The sequence below is a fragment of the Myotis davidii genome, unplaced genomic scaffold (assembly GCF_000327345.1).
Source record: "Myotis davidii unplaced genomic scaffold, ASM32734v1 scaffold536, whole genome shotgun sequence".
NCBI classification, from domain to species: Eukaryota; Metazoa; Chordata; class Mammalia; order Chiroptera; family Vespertilionidae; genus Myotis; species Myotis davidii.
The window spans coordinates 788102-805550 of NW_006287679.1; positions in this window are offsets into that span (position 1 = coordinate 788102).

Below are 17449 nucleotides of genomic sequence, written 5' to 3' on the forward strand. Positions count from 1 at the left end.
TGACGTCCTTCTGAACACAGCCATGGTGGCGGGGCCAAGGTAGAGGCAGTTGGAGGCCAAGAAGGGAGGGCAGTTGTGAGTGATCAGGCTTGTGGAGGGCAGGGCCATTGCAGGTAAGCAGACCAGCAGGGGGGCCAGTTGGGGGCAAGCAGGCCATCAGTGGGGGTCAGTTGGAGGTGATCAGGACAGTTTGGAGTGAGCAGGCCAGTGGCGAGCATGCCAGCAGGGGAGGCAATTTGGGGTGATCAGGCTGGCGGAGGGGCATTTGGGGGCAAGCAGGCTGGCAGGCAGAATGGTTAGAGGCAATCAGGCAGGCAGGCAGGCAGGTGAGCGGTTAGGAGCCAGCAGTCCCGGATTGTGAGAGGGATGTCTGACTGCTGGTTTAGGCCCAATCCCTGTAAACTGGCAGTAGGACATCCTTCGAGGGGTCCCAAATTGCAGGGGATGCAGGCCAGGCTGAGGAACACACCCTCCCCATGCATGAAGTTCATGCACCGGGCCACTAGTTTTTAAATAAAAGCTCTCAGCAAAGTGGGAATAGAGATATCATATCTCAACATAATAAAGGCCATATATGACAAACCCATAGCCAATATCATACTCAATGGGCAAAAACAAAAACTATCTTCCATAAGAACAGGAACATGACAATCTGCTTTCACCACTCTTATTCAACATAGTACTGGAAGTCCTAGCCACAGTGATCTGACAAGAAGAAGAAATAAAAGGTATCCAAAATGGGAAGGAGGGAGTAAAACTCAATATTCACATATGACATGATATTGTACATAGAAAACCCTCAAGACTCCATCAAAAAACTACTAAATATAAAAAATGAATTTCACAATGTAGCAGGATACAAAATTAACACCCCAAAATCAATGGTTTTTTTATACACCATTAATGAAGTCTCAGGATGAGAAACTAAACAAACAATCCAGTTTACCATTGCAACAAAAAAAATACGATACTTAGAAATAAGTTTAACCAATAAGGTAAAAGACTTGTATTCTGAAGACTACAGACTTTGAAAAAAGAGATAGAGGAAGATATAAACAAGTGGAAGAATACACCATGGTCATGCGTCACTAGAATTAATATCATTAAAATGTCCACACTACCCAAAGCAATCTACAGATTCAATGCAATCCCTATTAAAATACAGCATATTTCACAGGTATAGAACAAATGCTCCAACAATTTATATAGAACAAAAAAAGACCCCCAATAGCTGTAGCAATCTTGAGAAAGAAGAACAAAGTTGGAGAAATCACAATACCAGATATCAAGTTATACTACAAAGCCACTGTGCTCAAAAAAGCCACTGTACTCAAACAGCCTGGCACAAGAACAGGCATATAGATCAATGGAACAGAACAGAGACCCCAGAAATTGACCTAGGCCATTACACTCAATTAATATGTGACAAAGGAGGCAAGAGAATACAATAATGTTAAAAGTCTCTTCAATACTAGTAAATGGTGTTGGGAAAATTGCACAGTTACATGAAAAAACATGAAATTAGACCACCCTACCCAAGAATAAACTCAAAATGGGTAAAAGACTTACTTGTAAGTGGTGAGACCATAAAAATTCTAGAAATAACCATAGGCAGCAAAATCTCAGACATCTTCATAGCAATATGTTTATGGATACATCCTAGGGCAAAGAGAACTAAGGAGAAAATAAGCAAGTGGGACCACATCAAAATAAAGAGCTCTGCACAGCAAAAGAAACCATCAACAGAATGAAAAGAGAGCCCACTGCATGGGAGAACATAGTTGGCAATGACACATCTGATAAAGGGTTAATATCCAAAATATATAAGGAACTCATAGAACTTAACAAAAGGAAGACAAACAATCCAATTTAAAAAATGGGTGAAAGACCTAAAGGGCAAAGTGGACATACAGATGGCCAAGAGACATACAAAAAAAAATGTTCAAAGTCATTGATCACCTGAGAGATGCAAATTAAAATGTCAATGAGGTATCAGCTCACACTTTTCAGATTGGCTGCCATCAACAAATCAACAAATGACAAGTGCTGGCAAGGATGTGGAGAAAAGGAAGTCCTAGTACACTGCTGGTGGGAATGCAGACTGCTGCAGCCACTATGGAAAACAGTACGGAGTTTCCTCAAAAAATTAAATATGGAACTTCCATTTGACCCAGTGATCCCACTTCTAGGAATATATCCTAAAAAATCCGAAACACCGATCAGAAAGAATGTATGCACCCCTGTGTTCATAGCAGCACAATTTACAATAGCTAAGATCTGGAAACAACCCAAGTGCCCATCTGTAGATGAGCAGAGAAAAAAGCTGTGGTACATTTACACCATGGAATACTATACAGCTATAACAAAGAAGGATCTCTTACCCTTTCGTACAGCATGGGGGGACCTGGAGAATATTATGTTAAGCAAATTAAGCCAGTCAGAGAAAGACAAGCATCACATGATCTCACTCATGTGGAATCTAATGAACAAAATAAACTGATGAACAAAATAGATCTAGAGACATAGAAGCATAAAGAGACTTGGGATTCTCAGAGGGACAGTAGGATGGGGGTGTTGTGAAGAGCTCAACCAAGGACCTTGTATGCACATATGCATGGCCCATGGACACAGACAATGGGGTGGCGGAGGCCTGGGGTGGGGGGCAGGGGCGGGCTAGAAGGGGTTAATGGGAGACGAAAGGCAACATATGTAATACTTTCAACAATAAAGACTTAATTTTAAAAAAAAAACTAAGAGAGAAGATGGAACACACATATGCACACATGTATACATGCACACACACATTTTAAATTTCAAAACTTCAACATGGTCAAGCTTGGGATATAGCTTTAAGGCATCATTTCCATGCACATGATAATTAAATTCCACAAGAGGCTGAGTTTCTTAAAAAGAATAAGGAGGCTCAGCCACTATTGGAGGGCACAGGAAGATAGACTTGCAGTTGCGTAGAGGATGCTGTTATGAGTGAGAGGGGCACAAAGGTTTGGCTTTGTAACCTTAACATGGAAAGCCTTCAGAACAGCTGCTCAGGGATTTGGAGGAGAGTTTATGCCTTTGAGAAAACTGTGGGTGAACTTCACAGCGATATATGAAAACTTCTGGGTTTATGTAACATTTGTGTCATTATTTTGTCTAGTAATATCTTTAGTAATAGGTCACACAATTTACTTAACACAGTGACTTCAAAACACTATAATTAGCCCGGCCGGTGTGGTTCAGTGGCTGAGTGCTGACCCATGAACCAGGAGGTTGCTGGTTCAATTCCTGGTCAGGAAACATGACTGGGAACTAAGGAGAAAATAAACAGATGGGACTACATCTAGACAAGGAGTACAATAATCCATTTCCTAACTAACTAAAGTGATACAAACATTTGTGAAATATTTGGAATAACCAAGAGCTAGAGACGTGTAAGGCATCGATCCCTAGCAGGAGGCATGCAGGAGCCAGCCCATCAATGTTCCTCTCTCATCATTAATGTTTCTATCTTTCTCTGCTTCTCCCCTCCTCTCTCTCTAAAATCAATGAAAATATATTTTTAAAAATAAAGTAAAAATAAAAAACTATAATTAGTATGCACTTTATAAGAAATGCTACATGTAATATTGCCTTACACTTCTCTAGCTCATGGTTATTCCAAACACTTCACAAGTATTCGTATCACTTTAATCACTTTCATTAGTTAAGAACAGCGTTATTGTTCTCCTTGTCTAGAGAGGAAATTGACACAAAAGAGAAATGTGGCTCACCTAGTTATTTCCACAATTAATAATGAATTTGAGGCCACAACCCAGAGTGCTTTATTTCCAGCATTTCTCTAGTTTGGATTTAATTAGAAATTAATGTAATTTAATATATTTGTTCTGTGGTTGGATGTTTGATAATAGTTTGTGAAGGAAAGCCTCCTGGAGCAAACATTTGGGAACATAAGGGCATGTTTACTTAGAAAATCTGTTCTTTTTCCTGGAAGCTATTTAGATAGTTAGGTCTAATGGGTTAATAAGATAGATTTGTCTTTCCTCATGCTCCACATGGCCCAGCAATAGGGAAGGTTCCCCTGAGATGGGAGACTTGCCCCCAAAAACACAAGATCAGGGGTTCAGCAGGGGATACTATTCTAAAGAAGTTTGGTGTAATGGAGTCCACTCTTCTTATTTTTAAAGGTCTCATTAAACCTAAATTATCAAATCTAGAAACAGAATATTTTCTAATTATTTTCTTTCATCTTAAGCAGTTTCTTCTGTCTTCTACTTACTAAGCTTATTAAGATTGATCTTCAGAGAGTGTATTGGTCAGTTCAGGTGGCCATACCAGAATATCACAGACTGGTGGCTTACATAACAGGAAGTTATTTCTCATAGTTCCACAGGCTGGAAGTCCAAGATCAAGGTGTCAGCAGTGTGATTTCATCCTGAGGCCTCCCCTCTTGGCATGCAGACGGCTGCCTTCTCACCATGTCCTCGTGTGGTCTTTGTTCTGTGCACCTGCATCCTGGTGTCTCTCTGTGTATAAATTTCCTCTTACTATCAGGACACCAGCCAGACTGGATTAGGGCCACCCTAAGGGCCTCATTTTAACTTCACCCCCTCTTTAAAGTCCCTATCTCCAAAGAGTCACATGGATTAGAGCCCACCCATATGACTTCATTTAATCTTAATCACCTCTTTAAAGATCCAATCTGCAAATACAGTCATAGTCTGAGGTTCTGGGGTTGACAAAGACTCTTTCCTTGATGCAACAGCAGTCAGAATCATCTAAGCTCTCACAGTTCCGACCTTGGGATTTGTCGTTGGCCCATTTAATCGTTTTAGCAAGAATCCTGCAGGGTCATTTTAGTGAAAATCACCCCCCCCAACCTTGATATCTGATGAAATTCTTCACCCCACTCTCAGTATCTCATCACTCTGTGTTCCTACAGCAAGACTGTTGAGTGGGTCTAGCAAGAATCCCCCTGGCCTCTTAGCAATTTTCCATCTGCTGACCCCACACTGCTCCGTGGCTATGAATCTCCATTTGTCCTTGTATTTGTGGCTGAGCTGGATCTCTCTCCCCTATTGCAAAACACTTTGTGAATAATGTCCGACTTACTATCTTTAACAAGTGAATGAATAATTTCAATAGCGTTAGGACTGGAGGAGGACGGAATTTGTCACCCCTAAGTGCGCTACTTTGGCCCAAGGATTATTCTGAGCTAAAGGAATTGAAAACCCAGCAGCTTCTGGAGAAACTCTTTACGTCCCCCTCAACTGCCTAAACTGACATTGAAAGGGGCCTGTACCAGGAAGAGAGCTGTTACCAAAGATACCTTTTACCTAAGAAACTCATCTGCGTAACAGGGCAGCCACTATTTTCCAGACATCTCAGTGGGTCCATGGCCACCTGCCACTACTTGAGCCAAATTAAGTAGAGACAGGGTTGAATAATATATGAGCATGTATTCCAATAATGCTGGCAGCATGGAGAGAGCACGCTGTCACCCTGGAAATTCTGCTCTGACTCCCCTCACCAGTTGGCTGATTATATACACAGGAAGGAGAAGGTAGCTACATGCAGCTACCTTCAGCTACATGCAGCAAGCAAAAGTGTAACTGGGAAGGGGAGGGGAGGGTCGTAGCCCGATAACAAGGTGGCTAATCTTCTATGATGTTACGAAGAGCTCAGCCTGTTCCTGGGACCAGAGAATGGTCAGCATTCATGAGAAAAACTCCTGGAGGGGGTCAGGGTCCAGCACAGCCACCAAGTCAAAGTGTGTCCTGTCCTTGGTCTGTTCTCAAATGTATTTCTTTTCTGAGTAATGGACCCATTGAGGCAGCTTATCTTTTTACAGCCTTGTTTCATCCTCCACTTTCCCAGGGTCTGTAAGAAAACTTCTTATCTAGTCAGTAGGTGAATAATTATTAAACAACTATGGCTCTATTCTTATTACATGCCCTTCCCCCATTAGTATTACCATCTCATATCTATGAGATTAGTTTCATATGGAAGGTGTCTTGTTGAACTGTATTAGTTCTGGCCTATTATATTTTCCCCTTATGGATTTTGGCTCTGAATTCTTTCATGGAAAAGGAGTGTCAGGTGTCTTTTTTAACTGCTTCCTGCTGTTGGGGGTGGAGTCCTGAAGTCCTCCCAGTCTGACAAGTGAAGGAGATAGCCACAAAGGGGGAAAACAGTTTTAAGTGAAGCCGATACACCATCCATATCTTATTGACTCAATCATAAGTCCAAACTGTTGAGTCTTATTTTCAGTACACAGTGATAAGCAGATGGCTTCTACAGTGAGGCCCGTACTGTGTGAGTAAGCAGTAGATACGGACATAGGCATACATCTTATGACACAGAAGAACACAACACACAAAGGTTAATGTATGCAGTAAATCATAAGCCAGCTGAGAAGATTTCCAGATGTCAAGCTTCTGCTGGAATAAAGTCACACAGTGACAATCTGATAGATTGTCTGGAGTTGGAACATTTCTGGTGATGTCTTCAGGTGCTAAGTTCTGTATGGCATACAGACACAACCTTAAAACAAAACTTTGAAGACAGTTAACTGCATTGGAGTTCATTACCTACAATTGGGTATTATGGTTTCCATTGAAACACAATTTTTCTCCCTAAGTTTGCCCTCATTTTCATCAAAGAGCCAAATCAAAACTAATTTATTTACTGTATTAAGTTGAGTTCCAGTTTGGCCTGATTATTTGCATAAACACAACAGGAATAGCAATTGATCATATAGGCTTTTTAAATCTGCTTTGCCAGAATCTCACAAGGTTTCCTCTCCGGGCAAAGAAGCCAAGCCACACCATTGCCATCAGACTTTGCCTGCAATGCTTATAGCTTTGGGTAAATTCCTTAAGCTTTTGAGGTCCCTACAGGTGTCCTGAGGTTCCTCCTTGCTATCCTTCAGGAAAGCAACCTTCATTTCTTACCTGGAAAGACTACCATGGACTACATGACCACGCAGGTACCAGGCTATTCCTCCAAAGGGCTTATCAGCTTCAAAGTCCGTCTTCATTCCTTAGAGCTTTATGGTGACCTCCAGAGTCCTGGCATGTCTCTCTCAGACATGACATTCCAGTCAAGGTCTTGGTTAAGAAAACCACACTTGAAAACTGACTTTATGTCCTGTTATGAAGTAATCAGATTATTATTGGATTTATGCAAACAAACATATGTCCATGAGAATAATAATACTTACTTATAAATATTTCCAAATTCCAGATGGATAAGGTAGGGAGAAAAATATAAATTCCTCAATATTGTTTATAAAAGTATAATTTATCAAATTGCTTTAAGAAAAGAAACAAGTTTTCTTATATCTGGAAAACAAAAAGATTAAAAATCAGCAATACTTTCAACAAAAAATTACAAAAACTATAATTATTTTTTAGTTCATTCAGTCCTATAATCACATTTTGTTTCTCCTGATTTTTTTCTTTCCAGTATTTCTACAAATCCAGGTACTTTATAGAGTTCTAATAATTTTCATCCAATTTAAAGGGATGATCTGTAAATGTATTCTCAGAGATATGTAATTTAAAATAAGTCAGAATCCTTTCCATGGATCTTTCAGAAGATGTAACATCTTTGCAAATGTATCAGAGTAAAACGATGACTGTGTGAGTAAGCCGTAAATGGGGACATAGGCATACATCTTATGTACATGACAAAAAAAAATTAAACTGACACAGTTATAGATCTGATCATGATGTAATTGACCCAGCATTCTGTCCTTTTTGTAAAACACAATATTCTAGGATAACACTCAGAGTTATAAATGAAAGTATATCAGAATTTGTAGACTCCTGGAGATTTTTATGTAATTTCTAGAATATCCATTTTAATAATATGTACATATATATAAATAGAATTTAGTTATTATTTCTTCATTTGACAAAGCTTCCCATGTATCTTCAGCATAAAATTTTTTCTTCATAAAATGAGAAAACAAATCCTTAAGGTATTCCAGGGCCTATTGGGATAACCTAAAGTCAATTCTAGGTAATGAAAAAGTTTCTTAAAACCTAAACCCTGGGAAGGTTGTCAAACATTTCTGACCAAAAATCATGTATCATTATGTAATAATATTAAATTATTTATTCATTCAAAGTGACAACCAAAGATATTAAACACACATAGGCTAGCAAAACTTCAGTTCTTACAATTAAGAAGATGGGCTTTTAAGTCATCAAATACATGATTAACATAACATAATCATTTCAATAATATAGAACCTTCATTTCCTAGACAAATACAGGAAAAAAATTTCCCTTTTAACAGACTGGGAAAGGACCAAACAAATTTTGTATTAGTTTACTTTAGGTTCATTTATCTAATAAAAATTTATTCAGTTTACCTATATGTTTCTTTTTTAAAAATATAGATTTTTATTTATTTCAGGAGCAAGGGAGAAGGAGAGATAGAAACATCAATAATGAGAGAGAATCATTGATCAGCTGCCTCCTGCACGCCCCCTACTAGAAATCAAGCCTGCAACCTAGGCATGTGCCCTTGACTGCAATCAAACCTGGGACCTTTCAGTCTGCAGTCTGACACTCTATCCATTGAGCTAAATGGGCTAGGGCACCTATATGTTTCTTTTTGCTTTTTGCTTCTATATAATTTTTTCAACTTGCATCGAGCCTCTGCAATTTTCCTAGTCCCGTTCAGTTTTTTTTCTGAACTTATTCAGAAATAACTAACTTTAGAACAACCTATTCTCAATTCTATATTACCAAAACTGTATAATTTCTTTCCAACTTAATTAGAATTCTTACCTCTTAGAAACTTGGTCTTCTTAGTGGCAATCAGAAGCCAACTTTCCTCAGATTGGCAAGTACTTTTCACAACCTCCAGAAACAGGCCCTTCTTTTTTTTTTTTTTATTAGCAAATGTATTCACATTTTTAAGAGACATATTTCAAATAAAATATAAGACATATTCATTAACAGATCCAAATCCATCTTCCAGCTTCTGTTTAATAAAAAGCCAAAAGTAAACAAACTTTGATCAATTAATATTTCAGTATCCTGCTATTTCAAATTGGATATTTAATGATTTTTATTATGTAACCAAGCAAGACTCCAAAGTTTAAGTTGCCAAAGACTGGAAAACTGTATTTAGCTATATATAATTATAATTTAAAACTTTATTAAAACCCTTCATTTTAGTTATATTTATTCATTATGTCTTAACAACTCTATGAGATTTTAAAGTCAATTATTACCCAAGACATTTTCTTGGCAAATTCTGTAACAACTTTTAGGAGGCTGGAGAAAAGGGGAGGAGGAGGACAGATAGCAGGCCCACAGCTTGTTCCCAGGACTGCAACAACTCCCAGGCCTCCAGGGGCGTTGGTGTAAAAGTGCCATGTTTTCCTCCCGCTACTGCTGCCTCTGCAGCCTACTCAAGGGCACTTCTGCAGTTCCAGCCCTTGGGAGAAAGACTTGGGGGATTTAAAAGATTTATTTCCCATATTTTCCTTTCTGACTAGAATCCTTATGATATAGCAATATGACGTCTTGCAAATATGAGATCTCATCCTATTTCAAACAAAAACAAAAACAACCTCTAAAGTAAATAAGTGAGTACTCCCAAAAGAAGGGGCACTAGCCTTAGAATCTTCTCTCACACCAACCTGCACTGCCAATGACCTTCATAAGGTCTGAGGGGCACAAAGCCCAAACAGCAGACAGAGGACTCCCAGTGTTCATCAAACCATGAAGAGCAAACCAAGTCCCCAAAGATAAAAGAGCCAGCAAAGGCCATCAGCAACCAAAGTTACATTATAGACAGACAAGAACGCTCACTAGCCAAATATTTCAGGCAGCTGATGCCTTGCAAGGGAGAGCAGGGAGGGCCCCCAAGATTAAGAATTCTCGGCAGCTGCTGGGAAGTTCCTACAATCTCTGCCATAGTTCAGTCTGCCACAAGCAGCTGGGACCCCAGCCAAGTGGGATATACCCCCATCTTCAAATAAATTAAAACAAACAACAAGGAGACACAAAGCAACAATCAACAGAGACACTCTATGTACAATATTTACAGGCACACACAATGCACAGATAAGAGCTTCACACCATGCTTCTTATCTGTGCAGCCACAGAAATCTCAGAATACCCTCCATTAAAGAAAAACAAAACTAAACTAAAAACATTGAAGCAGAGCAATGTCTCTTGTCCCAGAGTGGACCAGACTAAGGGCTCCAAGACTAGGCAAGGACTGCTGTAGGTCTGTTGCCACCAGGAGCTGATCAGGCTTGCCTGGACAAGAGGCAGTGATGTCTCCCATGCCACACACAGTAAATGCCTCCCATGCCTTACAGAGAAGCCCAGATGAGAAGCAGCAAATGCTTCTCGTGTCATACCAAAACGTTTGATTCAACTCAAGTGAAAGGACCAGGATTGCTAGAGCTGAGATTGGACTCCACAGGAAAATTCCTGGCAGTGCTGCAGGTAAAAAGAAGATCCTGATTTCAGGCCCAGAAACCCCTAGTCGAGGCAACCAGTGGAATCTCTGGTACTTACCCAGAAAGAAATCTCACTTGGGGTCCCATCTGGGTAGCCAAGTTTAAAACCAGGCAAAATGGTTCGAGACCACCTGTCACTACTTGGCCAAATTAAGCAGAGACAGGGGTGAACCCTATATGAGCATTTATTCCAATAATGCCAGCAATAAGGGGAGAGCAGTCTGTCACCCTGGAAATTCTGCTCTGCCTCTCCTCACTAGTTGGTTGATTATATACGCATGAGGGAGAAGGCATCTACATGCAGCTATGAGCAAACATGGGACATAGGAAAGGGAGGGGAGGGACCTTCAGGAGCTCAAAGTCAGATAACCAGGTGGGGTCCCTCAGCCTTGCCTGCAGGGACCTAGTATGCATATAAGATCTTTGATTAATCTCTTTCAGCCCTCCCTCTCTCCCCCTTCCCTTTGAGATTCATCAGTCTGTTCCATGTTGCCATGCTTGTGCACTGAGCGTCTGCCCCCTGGTGGTCAGTGCACATCATAGCCAGCCAAAGCTATGAACTCTTATATGTCAGTTTCTTTAATCTCTGCCTGAAGGTCTGATGGAAGTGAGAAAAGCAAGAGTCCTTATTTTTCCTAAATTTAGATGAGCAGAAATAAAAATTTGTGTGAATTTGTTCCTCAGGTATAGTGAATTTGATAAAGATTTGTGCTGGGGGCAAGGACCAAAAAGTGGTTGGCATATAGATGCGAGAAGTCCGTCAGAAGGCTGATGGACTTTGATATTCTTCAGCAGGGCTGAAGAATCTGCATATTATTACCTGCTGCTGGCTAAATAGCTGAAGGCAATCCCCTAACCCAGTGGTCGCCAAACTCATTAGTCAACAGAGCCAAATATCAACAGTACAACAATTGAAATTTCTTTTGAGAGCCAAATTTTTTAAACTTAAACTATATAGGTAGGTACATTGTTATTAACTTAATTAGGGTACTCCTAAGGCTTAGGAAGAGCCACACTCAAGGGGCCAAAGAGCTGCATGTAGCTCGAGAGCCACAGTTTGGCAACCATGGCCCTAACCTGATAATCCTTTTATTGTTTACCAAACTTTATCTTTGATATGTCTGTTTGCTTTGCTAAAGGGCAAATGTGTATTCCAGTAAATAAAAAGCTGATGGGTCCGGAGATTCAGAGAGCCACTCCACTAGAGGGTGAGATCTCCGCCTGGCTTTCCCCCATGACTTCCAAATTTATATTTCTTGTCTAGTATATCCATTTATGCACGGCCCCTTCTTTAGATCCTGAACCCTTGCTGCAAAAGGCTGCAGCAGATTTGTTATAATACTTTTTATACCATTCCTCCCAGGGAAGGTTATTGTTTGCCTTTGTCTTGCTCTATGCCCTGGGAGCTTGGTTTTCTGAAAGTGAGAGTGTTCTCTCTGGTCTCTGCCACTGAGCGGATGCATGCAGCTGGCAGACAGCCGAGAAGGCTGTGCGTGCAGCTCTGGGGAGCTTGTCATAAGAGTTTCTTGTCCACAGGTCATTTGTCGTCTCAGCCTTCATTGTCTTGTTAGTGCTGGAAAAGTTCCATTCCAGTAGGGCCTGCCAGAGTCTCAGATTCGCTGGTCTGTCACTGATGGCATCTCACCTTCTTGTGGGTAACCAGAGACACTGTTTTCCCTTCATCATTCTTACCACCAGTGACAACGAAGGTCTTTTCTTTCTTAGACTTACTCTGGAAGTGAACTTACTGGATCTCATAAGGGCTCCATCTTTTGCCCCTCTTTGGGATGCATCTTCAGTCCATGTTTAAGCCATAAACAGATGTATTCGTTTGAGTTGCTATTGAGATTAATATAAGATCCTACTCATCAATGACTAGATGATGGATTTTTTGAATTAGCTGTATTTAAAAGAATTTTTTATAGAGATCTGTCATTATAAACAATTGTTTTATTGGTACCTATCCTATGGAAAGACCAAGTTAAAAAGCAGATACAAAGGAGTATGACAGCTAGCCTTAGAAACTCCCATAAAGGATGAAATAACAGAAATTGGACTTAGAATAAAAGTTCAATTCCTCAACTCCCTCTCTCTAATTATTTATAAGACCTTTAGGAACTCCGAGTTCCTAGTCTAAACCGCCCTTTCAAAATTGAGCCCCATCACCTTAGCAAATTCCTTTAGATCCCGAACTCCCACAATCTTCCCAGAAAGCCTCTGAAACACCCAGCTGCCTGTTTTGACTTCCTTCTCTTGACAAAATGACAGAGAGCACTCTGCACTGATCTCCACTCATTTAAGTGCTAAAACCCAGGGAGAGAATTTAACAGGAGCACTTGGAATGGGCAGTAGGACCCACTTTGTCATCCCTGGTGACGGCTCCTACTCCCCAGAGCTCTGCGATCAGGCTCTGCCAGCATTGCGCCATCGTGACCCTCCCCACTGAGGCTGTCATGACCACAGAAGACCTCCTAAAGTAGGATACTTTTTACCTCTATGGGGAAGAACAAATTTCCCTCTACCCTCAAAGTCCTTCTGGCTGGTCTAATAATCAAATAGACATTAGACAGATTAAGAAGAGAAAATAGCATTAGCCAGTTTTGCTCAGTGATTAGAGCATCAGCCCTCAGACTGAAGGGTCTTGGGTCAATTCCGGTCAGGGGCACATACTTCGGTTTCAGGCTCGATCCCCAGCCCTGGTTGGGGTGTATGTTGGAGGCAACCAATTAATGTGTCTCTCTCACATTGAGGTTTCTCTCTCTGTCTCTCCCGCTCCCGTCCACTCTGTCTAAAAATCAATGGAAAAAAATATTCTTAGATGAGGATTAACACACAAAAAAAGAGAGAGAGCAAAAATAACCAAATTTAATACATGCATATGTATGGTAACCTTGCATGAATGAGCTAATCAGAGAGCACATATGCAAGAGAGGTTCAGAGACAGAAAGGGAACATGGGTATATAAGACATCCTGAGCGAGGGATGAGGTGAGGGGCCTTGGGGGCATCAAAGGGTCACTGCAGGATGATACGAGAGCAGTGGTTCTCAACCTTCTGGCCTTTAAATACAGTTCCTCATGTTGTGACCCAACCATAAAATTATTTTTGTTGCTACTTCATAACTGTAATGTTACTACTATCATGAATCGTAATGTAAATATCTGATATGCAGGATGGTCTTAGGCAACCCATGTGAAAGGGTCATTCGACTGCCAAAGGGGTCGCAACCCACAGGTTGAGAACCACTGTACTAGAGCAAATGTTGAGTAAATAGAAGTTTGTCCTGCCCTATAGATAGGTCAAAAGAGGTTATTCTGGTAATCTCTTACTATGAGCAAGACCCCTGATTCAAGTTTTTCCAGGTAGTCAAGGAAGAGGCAAAAGTTTCTTTTGAGCTTTTCCCTCAAAACCATCTGCATACCACAGAGGCACATCTTAGCGTGACTCATCCTGGACCCCCACAGTTCCCTCCTCTGAAATTTCCCTGGAAGTTTCACATTCCAGAGATTGTGTTGCTAGATTGTTCTATGTCTCATTAAATCAGTCTCAATCTTCAGATAAGTTCAGGTCAGTTAAACAGTGGTGTCTCATTTCAGGAAGTGGTGATGCAGGTGGGCTCCCAAAGGCAATCAGGCAATTAATGAGGCACCTGTGTAGAAACAAAAGAAAAATAAAGGTTAGACACTGCAGCAACTCTAATCTCAGTTTCTGATTTTGGCAGGCAGGCAGTCAACAAGATTTCTAAATGTCTGTCTTGAATCATCTTCAGATGGAGTGAAAGCAGGCCGTGAGGGTCTGGTAGGGCCTCCTGGTCTGCAATTTGAAAGTCTCCGGTGCTCCCTCTGCAGCAGCACTGTCCATAGTTGAGCGACTGTGGTGACTTCTCTGAGGTCTATATCAAGCTGTCAAACGTTAGCTTGCATGGCCTTGGAGATGGGCAGTTTCAGTTCTCAATGATTCCAAGTTAGAAAATGGGAAAATGAAAATGTTAGTTAAGAGAATTGCAGCCAAATATTTAATAAAACAAGAAAAATTTAAGAAACAATGCAGTTTATAGGTAGAAAAATAACAGAACTCAAAAGATAATAAGCAGCACTAGACTTTAATAGCCAATAACATATATTATAGTTTCTATTGAAATAATGCTTCTCTCTAAAATCACCCATCTTTAGGGAGAACTGAGATGGCTGTGTAGGTAAACGCCAGCACAACCACATAAAAATTACAACTAAAATACAGAACCAATCATAATTCAGAACCACCTGAAAGCTAGTTAAATGGAAGTCCTACAACTAGAAAAGTAAAGAAGAAAGCACACTGAGACTGGTAAGAGGTTCGGAAGCATGAAATAGGCTAGTCAGACACCCATGTATGGCGTTTAGGGATATAGTGGCTGCCCAGGCTGCCCATGAGGAGCAAGGGGTCCCAGCCCCACACCAAACCCCTAGCCCAAGGTTCCAGAGCTGGGAAGAGAAGTCCCTGTAACTTCAGGCTGTAAAAATCAGTGGGGATTGGTGTTGAGTGACATGGAGGCTGCTGGAGTCTCAGGCAGTCCCTCTTAAAGAGCCAGCACACAAACTTACACAGTCTCACTCCCTCTGAACTCCAGCATGGGGGAACCAGAGAGATACAGGGAGGCACTGGGGTGTCTGGCATCAGGGCAAAAACTCGAGGGTGGTTTTCTCCCAGACAGAGGTGCTCGCAAGTTAATTTTCCTGTGCTGGGATCTCCCCTGTCCCAGAGCTGACTGGCAGCCATATCTGAGTTTCCATCAACCTGGTTCACACTGTTTGCTCTGCCCTGGGATTCCCTGAGACCAAGCCCTATCCAATTTGCAACCCTACCCAAGCTGTTTGCAGTGGCTTTTCCATATGAATGTCCTGTCCTGACTCAGGCTTCAGATTTTTCTAAAATCTCTCAAACAAACATCAGCTGATATTAGTGTGTCCCAAACCTATCAAATAAGAGGCCCGGGACCTGGCATTAACACTAGGCTGCCTTGCTTCACAGCTGGGCCTTGCCTGGGCACTTATAAGCCCAACAAAAGTAACAGCCATCTGCAGATCTCTCTGTAGCTCCTGCCAGGTAGCCCCAGGCAGTGATTGACTTTGCACTTTCCAAGAGGCCCCAGAGCTGGTGCACCTGGTGGACAGCTTCCGACCATACCAGATTACAATTCTACACATCCAGAAGCTACACACTCAAGGGGCAGACTCAGTGAGCACCAAAGTCCTGCTCCATAGTGGTGTCTCCTGCACAATAGCTCTTCCACTGTAGTTACAGCTGGTCCTCACAGCCAATTGGTCTGGAGGTCAATTCCTCCCAGTGAAGCCAACAGCAGTCAAGGCTCAACTACAAGACTGTGCAAACAGCCCACACAGGGGCACACCTAGAGGGCCCAGCCCAGGTTTCTGGGGAGACAGAACCACTGGGCTTTACAGGACATTTACTACACAGGCCACTCTACCAACTCCAGGAGACATAGCAGCTCTACCTAATACATAGAAACAAACATAGGGAAGCAGCCAAAATGCAGAGGCAGAGAAGCATGTCACAAATGAAAGAACAAGATATATCTCCAGAAAGAGAAATAAATGAAATGGAAGCAAGCAAACTACTGGACACAGAGTCCGAAACAATGGCTATAAGGATGCTCAAGGAATTTAATGAAGGCTTCAGGGGACTTAGTGAGACTTTCAAGTAAAAGAGAATCTTAAAGTAGAAGAGAAAAGCAGTTCGTTACCTACAAGAAAGCACCCATAAAACTGTCAGCTGATTTCTCAATAGAAACTTTGCATGCCAGAAGGGAGAGACCATAAATATTGAAAGTGACGAATAGCAAGGACCTACAACCAAGATTACTTTACCCAAAAAAACTATCATTTAGAATTGAAGGTCGGATAAAGGGCTTCACAGACAAAAAGCTAAAGGAGTTAATCACCACCAAACCAGTATTATATGAAATGCTGAAGGGTCTTCTTTAAGAAGAGGAAGAAGAAGAAAAAGGTAAAGATAAAAGAAGAAGGAGGAGGAGGAGGAGGAGGAGGAGGAGGAGGAGGAGGGGAAGGGGAAGGAGAAAAGAAGGCAATAAACTGGCAGTAAACACATATCTATCAACAGTTGAATCTAAAAGTAAAAATAAAATGAACAAGAAATCTAATTAATAAAATAATCTGATAAATAAAATAGAGTCAGTCATGGAAACATGGAACAGACTAACGAATCTCAGAGGGAAGGGGGTTGGGAGTTGCAGAGAGATTAACCAAAAATTTTATATGCAGGTATGCATTACCTATGGACACAAACAATAGGGTGGTGAAGGTCTGGGGGGGGGCAGGAACTGGGTGGAGGGGGGGCAATGAAGAGGAAAAGGGGGATATCTGTAATACTCTCAACAATGAAGATTTAAAAAATAAAAATAATAATGCATACACTAAAAATAAAATCACCCATCTTAATCAAAGATAACCAGATTAAGACTAAATTATTTTCAAAATAAGCCTAGTTTTAGTAAACTGGGCCTGATTTTGTATTAGTTCAGCAAGAATAATAATTAACCACATAGACTCTTTTAAATCAGCTTTACTGGAATTTTTCATAAAGAATCTTCAGATTGGACTTAAAAAGGCCTCTCAAGGCCAGAAAAGGCCCAGTCACACTTGCCATCAATTTAACCTGTAATAGATTTTGGATTAATTCTGCTCTTCTCAGGGTCCCCCAATATATCTTGAGGTTCTTTCTCTGTATCTCCCAGAAAGCAAGCTTTGCTCTTCACCTGGAAAGACTTCAGTGAACCATGTAAGCAAGGTACCAGCTGTGTTTCTAAGGGACTTTTATTGTCTTTCAAAGTCAATCTTTTTTTTTTTTTTTTTTTTTTTAAAGTATTACAAAGGGTATTACATATGTGTCCTTTTATTTTTCCCCACCCTTGACAATCTATCATTCTTAAAATACAAAAAAT